This window comes from Colobus angolensis, unplaced genomic scaffold (genome assembly GCF_000951035.1).
Source record: "Colobus angolensis palliatus isolate OR3802 unplaced genomic scaffold, Cang.pa_1.0 Scaffold224, whole genome shotgun sequence".
Taxonomy (NCBI): domain Eukaryota; kingdom Metazoa; phylum Chordata; class Mammalia; order Primates; family Cercopithecidae; genus Colobus; species Colobus angolensis.
In genome coordinates, this window is record NW_012115422.1 from 5,280,683 (window position 1) to 5,295,838 (window position 15,156).

Consider the following 15,156-nt stretch of genomic DNA (forward strand, 5'->3'; position numbering starts at 1 on the left):
TTATTAGATCCTGCCCCAAGGAGCAGTGGTGTCGGGGGCTGGATTTAGGGAGGAAAACCTGATTAAACTGTTTTGTTTAGTACTGGTTACAGCTGTAGCTGGAGAAGAGTTTATAATCATAAAGTACATTTTTGTTATTACCTTGTGGATTTTAATTATCCATCTTGTCTAATCTTGTTCTCTGTCATCCTAGATAATGAGGTGTTTGTGGGAGCAGAGCTCGGCACACACCAGGGGATGTAATAAATGTTTGCACTTGGCCCAGTGTATTATGAATGTGGCACAGTAAATAAAATTTGTGTACAAAATATTAGTTTATTTCTATGGGAGCCATTATGTTCAGGATATATAAAATGTATCTAATTAAACAATTATGAATCTATTTTGTGCTCTAGAAATGTTATTTTGGGGAAAGATGGAAAAAAATGTATAAATGGAGTTAAGATTAAAGCGTTGGGTTTTTTTTTCCCCCAAAAGCTTCCCAGTTATTTAGAAATACTACTATCCAAAGTAGAATTTGATTCTGTAAGTCCTAATTGAATTTCTTTTGTAAAATTGATATGTTTAAACTGTACATTGCATAATCATTCTGTTAAACTAAACCTTTGTTTAATACATAATTATAAGAGCATATATTTGTTATTGAATTGAAAGACCTTTTTTGTAGCTTTTGCTTTTAAAGAAGATGGCAGATTATCTAAGAAAGACTTAGCTTTAATACTTCCAATATGAGATCTAAAGAAGGAGGTCTTTAAAAATTGTTGTGATGAACTAGCATGTCCGACATCTTAGCAAATGAGGCATCATGATTAAGGCAGCTTACAGATAACTCAAGTGGAGAAGAACTTACCTGTCATATGCATCCTTTCGTTTTCCAAAACAACATCTGATTTAGTTCATTTTCCCCAGCCTTGCTCCTAACATAGTGAAAGGCATAGATACACATATATATACTTTTGCACTGTGTCATTGTTTGTAAAATGCACAGTATTTATGTACAGTTTCAGAGACATTCAATATTGAAAACCACTTCAGTTAGCCTCCTAGTTAATACTGTAAATTTTTCGTGGATTGCATATTACCATATTACCCCATAAATACATTTTATTAGTTACTTTGGTATCTCCAAATTGGTAGGAAAAAAAAACAAAAATGTTCTTATTTTCTGCAATTTTTTTTTCTAGCCATTCCTTCCTCCCAAATAGAAGTGAGGGGAATTGTAGAGAGAGGAATATTAAGTTTTCATAAAGCAAAGTATCATCTTACTTGTGTTCCACCTGTTTCTTCTAACACTTTAATTCATAAGGTGAGCAATTGAACTTCTTACTACTGTTAACGAGAGTATGCTAGAACTATTACTTCTTTTGTCTAAGACACCCACTTTCCCTTAATTCTCATCTATTTAGTTTTTTAATAAAATTGTTGCTAGAATTTTTTTGTCCTTTCAAGTTCTTTTTTTGTTAATTTTATTGATATTGCTGTACTTTTTTTTTTTTTTTTTTTCTGAGACCGTCTTCACCCAGGCTGGAGTGCAATGGCGCAATCTCAGCTCACTGCAGCCTCCGCCTCCCAGGTTCAGGAGATTCTCATGCCTTAGCCTTCTGAGTAGCTGGGATTACAGGCGTGTGCCACCACACCTGGCTGGTTTTTGTATTTTAGGTAGAGACGGGGGTTTTGCCATGTTGGCCTGGCCGGTCTCGAACGCCTGACCTCAAGTGTTCCACTGCCTCAGCCTTCCAAATTGCTGGGATTACAGGTGTGAGCAACCGTGCCTGGGCTCAAGTAAGTTCTTTTTAAAGTTTGATTAAGGTATAACTGACATATAATGCACTTCACATATTTGAACAGTACTTGATACAGTTTGATGTATGTATATACCCTTGGCATAATCAAAATAGTGAACATATCTATCACCCCCAAAAGTTTCCCCTGCCCCTTTGTAATCCTTCGCCATCCTCCATCCTGAGGCAACCATTCGTCTGCTTTTGTTATTTTTAAAAGTTAGCATATTTTCTTATATTTATTGCATAAGGGATTTTTCTAGAAGGCCACGTGCATATGCACCCTCCCCTTCCATTACCCCTGTATACGCCATCAAGTAGTAACATGTTGTAAGATAAAGAATCCCATTAAGTCCTGGTTCTGGTAGTCCGGAACAAATTTTAGATTTTCCACAAAAAATGAAAAAAAAATTTTTTTTAATTTAGATTTGAAATGTTTAGAAAAACAATAATTTATTTTTAATATCAAAATGTCCAAATAAATTAATGGATTAATTTCCATGCTTTAGGAGTCCAAAATAATGCTAACACATCTGGTGATGTAACACTACTTGGTGGTGGCACTGAGGAAACCCTGGGAAGTGTTTTTCTCTTGTGTGTGTAATGAAAGACTCACTGACAAAGCTGTTGGGATCCAGAATGACTGCTCTTGAAATGATATGATTATGATGATGACCAGGGAAATAGCCTATGCTGATTTATTTATCATCCCCCAACCCCAACCCCACTTTTGTGTCACGAACATTTGAAACTCCCAGCTGCTTTTCCAATGTCTCCTAATATCCTCACTCCCCATCTGGAAACAAAGTTACTAACCTAGTTTTGAAAAAGTAATGGAAATGGAAGTGAACTTATTGGCAGTTGTGCAAGTTGAAAGCTTACTCCTTATATCCTAAGCCTAAAAGCCTTATTCCTTATATCCGGAGCCTAAAAGTTTGCTCAAAAGTAGAAAACTTTCCGGACAAGGTCACATACAGAACGATTAACATGAATGCTAATGAAGAAAGAAGGCAAGAATGAATACAAGAGAAATGGAATCTGGGGGAAAAAGTAAGTTCTCTAACTAGGGCAGGGATCTTGTTTCTTGGGGGCATATGGATGGATCCCAGGTGGGCCACGAAATCATCTTGGGTATTTGTTTACGGGCTGATTTCCTGACTTTCCCTCCAAAGATTCTGAGTCTCCAGATCTAGAGTGTGGACCGAGAATCATTGTAACAAGCACCCTCTGCCTCTAGGGCATTTTAAGGTAGATGGAGAACTAAGGTGAGAGTGTGCCAGCTAAATACTCTTTCCTTTGTCCCTGTGCCTCAGTCTTTTTTGTTTGTATTTTTTCATATGACACTCAGTAGGAAAGTCTAGTTGGAGAACCAGAAACTGAGCCAGGCATGGTGGTGCGCACCTGTGGTCCCAGCTACTCAGGAGGCTGAGGCAGGAGGATGGCTTGAGCCTACAGCCCACGCCACTGTAAGCTATGATTGTACCACTGCCCTGAGCCTAGATGACAGAGCAAGTTCCTGTCAAAAAAAAGTATAAAAAGTAAATTTTTTAAAAAAACAAAAACTAATTACAGCTCAGTGACCTGTGACTTGCTTTGCCACTTTGTCATTTTCTTGACTTCTGTCCCAATGCCAGCACTGTAATATGGAGATTAAGAGTGGGGAGGACAGAACTCTGAAACCTAAAAGGCAAGATTTGTGCTAAACCGGAGAACATAAAAATACATTCCTTGAGGCATTCTAACCAGCCAGATAACCAGAAGTTTACTCTTCAAAGCCAAGAATCAGTACCCCCACCTCACATTCCATTCCCTCTTAGGCTTTGTCTGTGTTTCTAAGGGGAGTGTTTCAATTGACTGATGAGGTCCTGACTGATAGGGAAGCCTGCAGGGAAATCCTGTGGCAACGCACACTCTTGGTCACCTACTTGACAATTTCTTAACAAGGTCTAGCAGGACATTCTTAATCCAGGTCAGCTTCTTCCCTGAAAATAATGTATTTTTTAAATTTCTGTTTGAAAAAACTTCACTGTGAAATTACTCTGCTTATATTAGATGGTATGAAGACAGTAGTCATGTACTGTTCGCTTGCATACGGTCATTTTGAGATAGAAAAATTTTATTAGGAATAGAATTTCAAGCAACTTTCTACAAAAATACAGCTCGTGGTTAAATTTCCTAATGAAAGAGGAATTATTTACTGAAAAATTTGTCTAATCTGTGCCACCTCAAAATAAGAATTGTGCCTCTTCAATGAATGTTGTATATGAGAATGTTACATTTCTAACAGTGCAGGAAATTCAATAAATTTTAAATAAATTATATAAAGAGATTTTTTGTGTGTACCGTATGTCCTGATGACTTTTCCACATTACTAATTTTACAAAAATTACTAAATTTGCTAAATATTTTTATCTGTTTGAAGCAAGAGACTTCAAATAGGATATAAAGCTTGAGTACTTAATATCTGACTATATTTCCAGGTCTTCTTCATGTGTTTTCAAATCATATACTAAAACATAGATTCTTTTCCTGAATTTTGAACTGAATTTTCCGGAATATTGAAAGACTTAAGGCTGGGCGCTGTGGCTTACGCCTGTAATCCCAGCACTTCAGGAGGCCAAGGTGGGAGGATGATCTGAGGTCAGGAGTTTGAGACCAGCCTGGCCAACATGGTGAAACCCCGTCTACTAAAAATGCAAAAATTAGCTGGGCGTGGTGGTGCATGCCTGTAATCCCAGCTACTTGGGAGGCTGAGGCAGGAGAATAACTTGAACCCAGGAGGCAGAGGTTTCAGTGAGCCAGGATCACGCCACTGCAACTCCAGCCTGGGAGACACAGCAAGACTCCATCTCAAAAAAAATAATAATAATAAATAAACAAAAAAAGACTTACAGTTGCCTTCAGTTTCCCATGTTTCTAGATCATGGGAGAAAAGCGGTAGTTCATGAAGTCTGCAGGAAACTCACAATCACTCAGATGAGAGTTTCTTCTATCTTAGTCTCTTGGGAAAGTTCTAGGGATTCGTTTACATTCATTCAATAATTCTTCCTTTGGGAAGAGAGATTTCATGGGGGGTATTTTCTATCTGTCAGTGGTGAAAACACTTTCAATAAAACAATGACAATGTGTTCAGTTTGTAATCTGTACACGTATTATAAGTAGATGATTTATCAGCCTTAATCTCCAAGTTTCCAATTTCTTCAAAAGAAGTAGAGGAAGAAATATTTTCAGAGTGTCAAAACAACGTACCAACTGTTTGTTTAACTGGAATCCCAAAATCAGTTTTTTGTAAAACAAACATTAGTAGTCAACCTATTTCAGTCCTGCTGGAATGTGATAAACTCACATGCTCTGAGGCCTTTCAACAGCCTGGCCCCACTGTGGTATATTTATGGGCTGGTACCCAGCCTATCCTGACACTGTCCAATCACAGAACTGTGAGGACCTTGTAATATCACATCCTAGGGATAAGTTCCTAGGGCTCTATTGAGGAGAAACTTTGATGTGGCTGGCAAGAACATGCAAAGAAGTCAGTCTTGTCTCCTTGTGTATGCACCAGAAGTTCTCAGCTTAGAGGGAAGGGGGAGGTGGTGAGAGAAGAAGATTGAGAAAATGCTAAACATTTGAAATGACAAAGAAATGTCCCCACCCCCTTTGCCATATATACTTAGTAACTGGGAAGCAAATTGAAAATAGACATAATAGATGAAACTTTCATTTGCGTAGTTTGTGATTATATAATCACAGTTGCCATAAGTCAGTTTTCCTGCCCAATTATAAAATCATGCCAGAGAATTAATCTCTTATCAAAGTACATATAGCCCCAGTTACATTAAACTATTGCTGGTTATAGGTAGTGGTTTCTTGGTTTGGTTTTAGCTTGCTAAGTACAGAATTGGAGGATACAATGGGATAAACACAACTGAATATGCGACAACAGTTTGTTGACTCAGAAAGCCATCAGATGGCAAGGGATGACCATCGAAGGGTGTGGGTTGGCCTGACTCAGAACTGCACGACCTGTCTGGCAGCTGCGTGGCCAGGCAGTTGTGCAATGTGGACAGCTGTCTGCCTGAAGACCAGCCTGCTTCAACGGCACAGCCTCTGCTAACATGCTAACTGGGCTGTTTGCTCTTTAAAACAATGGGTTTGATGGGTTGGGAGGAAGTGAAAACTACAAAAACAAATCTCTACCAGGAAGCTCTCAAGTCTCTTAATGAGGTCATCCATATAACAAGTACTGTAAGGTATAAATAATGAAAGCTCAGTATTTCCTACTTATTCCTGAAATTGTCCATCATTTTTAAAGTTTACCAAGAGTAAACTTCCCAAATGTAACAGCTTAGTACTTTACCCTTCAAATTCAGATTTATAAAATTTTAGAAGAGAAATATAAGAATGAGAATTTTTCTTTCAAAGAAAATCAAACCTCCTCACATTCAACCTTTCTCTTCCTTAAGATTCTCCCCCAAAATACTTAATTTTCTACTTCATTGTCTCAGAATTTTCTGTATATTAGCGTAGTATTTTTGGGTTATTATTTTTTAAGCTGCTCATCTTCCCCAATTGCTTTATTATTATTATTATTTGAGATGGAGTGTTACTCTGTTACCCAGGCCAGAGTGCAATTTTCAATCGGCTCACTGCAATCTCCATCTCCTGGGTTCAAGCGATTCTCCTGCCTCAGCCTCCTGAGTAGCTGGGATTACAGGCATGCACCACCACACCTGCCTAATTTTCTGTTTTTAGTAGAGATGGGGTTTCTCCATGTTGGTCAGGCTGGTCTCGAACTCCCGACCTCAGATGATCCGCCCGCCTCAGCCTCCCAAAGTGCAAGGAGTAATAATTTAAATGTGTTTTAACCTGCTGCAGTTATTATTTTTACTGATGCTTAAATTGTCTCTTTTGCCAGTGGGAACCTCATTAATCAGCTCCTGACCCTCCTGACCCTGTGGTACAGTGGTTCACACCTATAATCCCATCACTTTGGGAGACCAAGGAGGGCATATTGCTTGAGCCCAGGAATTTGAGACCAGCCTGGGCAACGTGGCAAAACCCTGTCTCTACAAAAAATGCAAAAATTAGCTGGGTGCGGTGGCATGTGTCTGTAGTCTCAGCTACTTGGGAAACTGAGGGAAGAGGATCTCTTGAACCAGGGAGGTTGGCGCTGCAGGGAGCCAAGATCATGCCGCTGCACTCCAGCCTGGGGGACAAAGTGAGGCTCTGTCTCTAAATAAATAAATAAATAAATAAGCCAGCATGAGCTTATTAGAGATCTACATTTTACTTTTAGTTTAGAGACATGGTCTCACTCAAATACTTAGCAGTATATGAGTAGGTATATACAATGAACAAGATTCTCACTTAACACATGATTAAATGTGAAAAAAACGTGAAAACCTTAACAATATCCTCTCTCTCTCTCACAGCCCCTTGCAGGAATCAATATAACTACCTCCTAAAATTTCAAGAATAGCCAGGGTGCTTGATGATAAAGTATGCTCAGACTGAGGGGCTGAGGACAGCTGGATCCTTCCAGAGCTGTGGGAGCAGCAGTTGATGCTACTGCTCAGCTACTTGGTGTGTCTGCTGTGCTGTGGTCTGTGCCCTGGCATGCAAGGTACATGAAGCAGGGTCAATGAAAATTGTGGAAAGTTATATAGAGTACGTAGAGGCTTAACAGTCTCATGGAAGAGTGTATAACAGTTCGTTCACTCTTGCTATAATAATTCTAGTATTTATTGCATGGTGAAAGTCTACAACTGTTCATTTATTTTCTTGGTTGATGATTTTTTTTGTTGTTGTTGTTAATGAGATGGAATCTCGCTCTGTCGCCAGGCTGGGGTGCAGTGGTGCAATTTCAGCTCACTGCACCCTCCGCCTCCTGGGTTCAAGGGATTCCCCTGCCTCAGCCTCCTGAACAGCTGGGACTACAGGGCACGCTACTACACCCAGCTAGTTTTTGTTTCTTCAGCAGAGATGGGGTTTCTCCATGTTGGCCAGGCTGGTCTCAAACTCCTGACCTCAGGTGATCTGCCTGCCTCAGTCTCCCAAAGTTCTGGGATTATAGGCATGAGCTACTGCACCTGGCCTGATAATAATTTTTTATTTGTTGTAAGAAGCTAACTTTTTAAAAAAGGACACATGTAATAAAAGATTAAAAGATGGAGTACTGAATATTTGTTTTTTAAGAAAATTGATAGCTACTTGGGAGGCTGAGGCAGGAGAATCACTTGAACCTGGAGGCGGAGGTCACAGTGAGCTGTTACACTACAGCCTGGGCAACAAGAGCAAGACTCCATCTCAAAAAAAAAAAAGAAAAGAAAAGGAAAATTGATAAAGGATATGTAACTTGTACCAAGTGTTCATCAATATTTACCCTCCACTATTGGTCATTTCATCCATCATGAAATAAATGATGGGAAGTAGAGGAAGACCACCCAAATGAGAGCAGAGGTTACTGACTCAGAGCTGGCTATACCAAGAGTCAGCCTCCATCACTTGCATTTGGCAGAGACTCAAAGGCAGGAAAGAGAATAGTCAAGCTCTATATTTTAAGCAATTTCAGATATGTTTTGGTTTGGAAGTTGTTGGCAGGAAGAGATGCAGGTGGGCTAACTGAAAGCAAGGCCTGTTATATGTTTGGTTTAGGGAGCATATTTGACTTTCTCTGGTTGGTCCTGAGTTGGAAGAGGGGTAAAAAACAGGGAAGTTGGCAGCCATTAAACAAATCCTGACTGTTCTGGGCTGATTGTTACAGGAGTTGTAACATGGTTTCCTGGACCGGTTACTGTACAGCAAACTTGCCCAACCCACAGTCTGTGGGCCACATGTGGCCCAGGACGGCTTTGAATGCGGCCCAACACAAATTCATAAACTTTTCTTAAAACATTATAAGATTTATTTTACTTTCTTTCTTTCTTTTCTTTTCTTTGTTTTTTTTTTTTTTTTTTTTTGAGCTCATCAGCTATCATTAGTGTTAGTGCATGTTATGTGTGGCCCAGGGAAGCCAAAAGACTGGACACCCTGCTGTAGAGGTTGTGGGTAAGAGTTCTATTGTCATATATGACATGGCCTTGCCTGTTTGTATATTCAGTCTCTAACTTGAAAACCAGATTTAAATCTTGTGAATAAGCCATAGCATATATTTGAAAAGTTAGTTGTTATTTTAAGAACATCATGCCTAAAGATGGTGATTTGACACATACAGCAGCAGAAGAGGCTTCGTTTTTTTGTTTTGTTTTGTTTTTTTGAGACAGATTCTTACTCTGCTGCCCAGGCTGGAGTTCAGTGGTGAGATCTTGGCTCACTGCAACCTCCATCTCCAGGGCTCAAGCATTTCTCATGCCTCAGCCTCCTGAGTTGCCGGGACTACAGGCCTGCGCCACCATAACTGGCTAATTTTTTTGTATTTTCAGTAGAGACAAGGTTTCACCATGTTGCCCAGGCTGGTCTCAAACTCCTGACCTTAGGCGATCTGCCTGCCTCAGCCTCCCAAAGCAGAAGGGGCATTTTCATAACATTCTGTGAAGCATGAGTTTCATTCAGTTCACATGTCTCTACTTCTAAATTACTTTTACCCGTTTTTTAATCCAAGTTTCATGTGTGTACGTTAACATGAAGTAACAGCTGTTAGTGTGTTGGCTCCAAGAGCAGAAGAACTTTGCAGATAGTTAAATAATGTCAATTTTATAACACTGGCATAAGATGCTTCACATAGAATAATCAACTGAAGTAATTCCAAAAGTGGTCAATTTTTTTCATCCAATTTATGAAATCAAAGTAAAACTTTTAGAAGTTAATTGTGTCAAAAATAAAATACCTGACACTATTTTGTGAATGTTACTATAAATTCAATTCAAAAGTTCAACTGTGCTGTGAAGATGCAAATGTCGGTGGGTATAGCATTGCGGTAAAAACAATGTTCTTATTAAGAAAACTTCAAGGCAAAAATATACTAGATATAAAATAAGACAAAAATATGTATATACTAGATTTTGGCTGTAGTATAAACATAATTCAAAATTGTGTTCAAAGAAACTGAGAAATCTTACCAATGAAAGTAGCTGTCACGTTTAACAAATATTTATATAATTTCCAGTATATGTAATCAAATTACAAAATTTTTCTAGCAAAATTGATACTCAATTTTTAAAATCCCGAAAGTTTTCTGCTAGTTATATACCTTTTTTACTATCTATCATCAATTGAATTTTAAAATATTTGGGCCTTTGAAGTACTACTTTGTAAATCATCCTAAGTATCTTACAATGGTGTTGAACTTTTGTGTAACAAGTCCCCTAAATTTTGGTTGTACTTTGCACAAAATCAGTTAGAAATTGTTAATCTAAATATTCAATGAATAGCATGCTAAAAACTTCAGTTTTTGAAGTTTTAATGAAATTGCAATTAGTGAAAACAAAACTTCCAAACAGGGTAACACTACATTTCATTCCTTCACAGAAGACAGGAACTGAATAAATTAAATGATGAGGGCTCAAACAATGTAGACATAATCTTAAAATTTTCTAACTGGACTTTGGAATGTTGAGACTTGTAAGAAGAATCTTTTGATGTAGCTCTTATTTTTAATTAGATAAATTTATATTCTTCATTCGAATGGAATAAAATGAAGACCGCCCAATGGTTTTGCAGCATTTAAATTGTCAAAACATTCAAAAGAATCTGGAGACAATTTATTTGACACATTTTGTCTTGTCAAAACTATTTGTGGCTTCAGGCGTTCTGATGAATGGCAAAGGGACAATTCTTGTGAAAATATTTAGGCTGAAATTTTACACATTTCACAACAAAAACTATTATATTTTAGAATATCCTCCATTTAGCAGGATTTGCCCCAAATTTACCAAGTACTTCAGCACTTGCAGAGAGAGAGTAGTTTCTCAGTTAAAAATATTATTGTGGTCTACTGTGAAGAAACAATTGAGGATGTTAACAATCACAAAATTATTAATCATAAAACACAATGTCAAAGAACACTGCAGGCAATTTTAAGAAGAAAATGAAAAATAATAAGACCATACACACACTTCAGAAAATGCCAGTGATACAATATTAGAGATACATCTAAGTAACTGATTAGTGGACACAAATATATACTAAAAGTTATTTCTGTTGAGTTTTTTTTAATGTTCAGATAATCAATATGAATACTGTTTAAAATTTGTTTGTAAATCCTTGAATATATATTCTTTTTAGAAATAAAACTTTCTAAATTTTCTAGATTTTTATTTTTTAAAAAAGAATTTTTTTCTTTGAAAACTGAATACAAGTTTTTATAAGTCTACCAATATAATAACATGAATTTGTTGGTCAATAAATATTTTTTAAAATATAAAATTGTAATGATGTTTAGCACCCCCTTCTCAAAAGTGTCCAGTTTGGACAGTAAGTCACACAATTAATCCACATATCTGTAGCCCCCTCTCTTTCTAAAATTAGGTTCCTTTAAAACTTCTATGGTCATCAGTTCTCCCAGGGTTTAGGTCCAAAAAGAGGATTTTTAAAGGATAAGAAACCTACAACTCAACAAGAAAAAAGCAAGCACTTTATTTAAAAATGAGCAAAGGACCTGAATAGACATTTATCCAGAGAAGATACACAAGTGGCCAACAAGCACTTTAAAAGGTGCTCAACATTACCTCATTGCATTACGGAAATGCAAATCAAAACCACAATGAGATGCCACATCACACACAGTAGGATGGCTACGATAAACAAACTAACAAACAACACATGTGTCGACGAGATTGTGGAGAAATTAGAACCCTTGTGATCTACTGATGGCAACGTAAAGTGGTACACCTACTGTGGAAAAGAGTATGACAGTTTCTCAAAAAATTAAAATAGAATTACCACATGATCCAGCAATCTCACCTCTGGTATAAACCTACATCAGTTTCCTAGGGCTGCCATAACAGAAAACCATAGATTGAATGACTTAACTGAAACTTATTTTCTCACAGCTCTGGAGACTAAAAGTTCAAGATCAAGGCATAAGTAGGTGTGGTTTCTTGGTGGTCCCTCAGCCCATACAAGTACCTGGTGTCTCTCAGTGTGTCCAAATTTCCTCTTATAAGGACATCAGTCAGATTGAATTAGGGCCCACCCTAAGGACCTCATTTTAACTTAATTACCTCTACAAAGGCCCTGTCTCCAAATACAGGCACATCCTGAGATACTGGGGATTGGGCTTCAACATAGGAATTTTATGGGGACATTCAGCCCATGACAATATCCAGAAGAATTGAAATCAGGGTTTTGAGGAGATATTTACACACCCATATTCACAATAGCCAAAAGGTGGAAGGAAGTAACCCAGGTGTTCACTGACTGAAGAATAAACAAAATGTGGTATATACATAAAATGGAATATTATTCAGCCTTAGAAATGAAAGAAATTCTGATGCATATACAACATGGATGAATCTTGAGGATATTATGCTAAATGAAATAAGTCAGGCCGGGCGCGATGGCTCAAGCCTGTAATCCCAGCACTTTGGGAGGCCGAGACAGGTAGATCACGAGGTCAGGAGATCGAGACCATCCTGGCTAACATGGGTGAAACTCCGTCTCTACTAAAAAAATACAAAAAACTAGCCAGGCATGGTGGCGGTCGCCTGTAGTCCCAGCTACTCGGGAGGCTGAGGCAGGAGAATGGAGTAAACCTGGGAGGCGGAGCTTGCAGTGAGCTGAGATCCGGCCACTGCACTCCAGCCTGGGCGACAGAGCGAGACTCCATCTCAAAAAAAAAAAGAAATAAGTCAGGTACAAAAAGACAAATAGTATATGATTCCACTTATATGAGGTACCCAAAGTAGTTAAATTCATAGAAGTAGAAAGTATAATAGAGAAGTGGTTTCCAGGAAATGGGAGTAGAAAATGGGACATTAGTATTTAAAGGGTACATACAGAATTGCAATTTTGCCAGAGAAAGAGTTCTGGAGATTGGTTGCACAACAATGTGAATGTACTTGACACTGCTAAACTGTGCACCTAAAAATAGGATGATAATTTTTTTTTTTTCTCCCGAGATGGAGTCTGGTTCTGTCACCAGGCTGGAGTGCAATGGAGCAGTATCAGCTCATTGCAACCTCCGCCTCCCGGGTTCCAGCAATTCTCCTGCCTCAGCCTCCTGAGTAGCTGGGACTATAGGTGAGCACCACCACGCACAGCTAATTTTTGTATTTTTGGTAGAGACGGGGTTTCACCATGTTAGGCTGGTCTGGAACTCCTGACCTCATGATCTGCCCCCACCTTGGCCTCCCAAAGTGCTGGGATTATGGGCATGAGCCACTGTGCCTGGCCTAGGATGGTAAATTTTATGTTATGTATATTTTACCCCAAGTAAAATTTTTGAATAAAAAAATGACGTCTATCTATATCCATGTTGTACTGTTGTTAATTTTCTTGTTTTAAGATTGCACTGTATTTATGTAAGATGTAACCACTGAAGGACTTGGTGAAAGGTACAGGGACATCTCCAAACTACCTTTGCAACTTCCTGTGAATCTGTAATTAGTTTAGAGCAAAAAGTGTTAATTTCATGCTTGTGTTAAAAAAAAAAAAAAAAAAGGAAGTTATAGACTGCCAATCTCTTAGACCAGGATAACAGAACTTTACAAACACAGAGATTAAAACCTGTTTACCCACAGTTTGCCCATGATGGTAAATTTGATCAGAAAGAATCTCACAAGCTGGGACCCAGCAGGACCAAGTAATCCAGGTCATGATTATTACAAGTTATCAGCCTTCCAGGGAAGTGGAGTTTACAAGCTTTCCCTTTGGCATGGGGCCTAGGTGATGGCCTCCTATTGAGCAGAGTCCCCAACAATAATTACCTTGTATGTCAAAGGCCTCATTTCCCCAAAACAGTAAACCGTAAAATATAGCACAGATTCTCTCCATGTATATCACTCAATATCACACTGTAGAGGCATATAACTGATAGTATTGCCTCTGGCCCACGCCAAATTGCAAGTGGCAGATTTTTTTTTTTCCCTTCCGAATTAAGAAACACAAGATTTACCCCTTTTCTTGGAAAAGTGTTAAGAGTCCAGCACCCCCAATAACTAGGGTCTACAGATGTCTAAAAGTGATTACTCTTGGTCTGTCTTAACTATCAATTCTCTTAATCTGGGTAACCTGAATTTTTTTTTTTTTTTTTTTTTTTGAGACAGATTCTTACTCTGCTGCCCAGGCTGGAGTTCAGTGGTGAGATCTTGGCTCACTGCAACCTCCATCTCCAGGGCTCAAGCATTTCTCATGCCTCAGCCTCCTGAGTTGCCGGGACTACAGGCCTGCGCCACCATAACTGGCTAATTTTTTTGTATTTTCAGTAGAGACAAGGTTTCACCATGTTGCCCAGGCTGGTCTCAAACTCCTGACCTTAGGCGATCTGCCTGCCTCAGCCTCCCAAAGCAGAAGGGGCATTTTCATAACATTCTGTGAAGCATGAGTTTCATTCAGTTCACATGTCTCTACTTCTAAATTACTTTTACCCGTTTTTTAATCCAAGTTTCATGTGTGTACGTTAACATGAAGTAACAGCTGTTAGTGTGTTGGCTCCAAGAGCAGAAGAACTTTGCAGATAGTTAAATAATGTCAATTTTATAACACTGGCATAAGATGCTTCACATAGAATAATCAACTGAAGTAATTCCAAAAGTGGTCAATTTTTTTCATCCAATTTATGAAATCAAAGTAAAACTTTTAGAAGTTAATTGTGTCAAAAATAAAATACCTGACACTATTTTGTGAATGTTACTATAAATTCAATTCAAAAGTTCAACTGTGCTGTGAAGATGCAAATGTCGGTGGGTATAGCATTGCGGTAAAAACAATGTTCTTATTAAGAAAACTTCAAGGCAAAAATATACTAGATATAAAATAAGACAAAAATATGTATATACTAGATTTTGGCTGTAGTATAAACATAATTCAAAATTGTGTTCAAAGAAACTGAGAAATCTTACCAATGAAAGTAGCTGTCACGTTTAACAAATATTTATATAATTTCCAGTATATGTAATCAAATTACAAAATTTTTCTAGCAAAATTGATACTCAATTTTTAAAATCCCGAAAGTTTTCTGCTAGTTATATACCTTTTTTACTATCTATCATCAATTGAATTTTAAAATATTTGGGCCTTTGAAGTACTACTTTGTAAATCATCCTAAGTATCTTACAATGGTGTTGAACTTTTGTGTAACAAGTCCCCTAAATTTTGGTTGTACTTTGCACAAAATCAGTTAGAAATTGTTAATCTAAATATTCAATGAATAGCATGCTAAAAACTTCAGTTTTTGAAGTTTTAATGAAATTGCAATTAGTGAAAACAAAACTTCCAAACA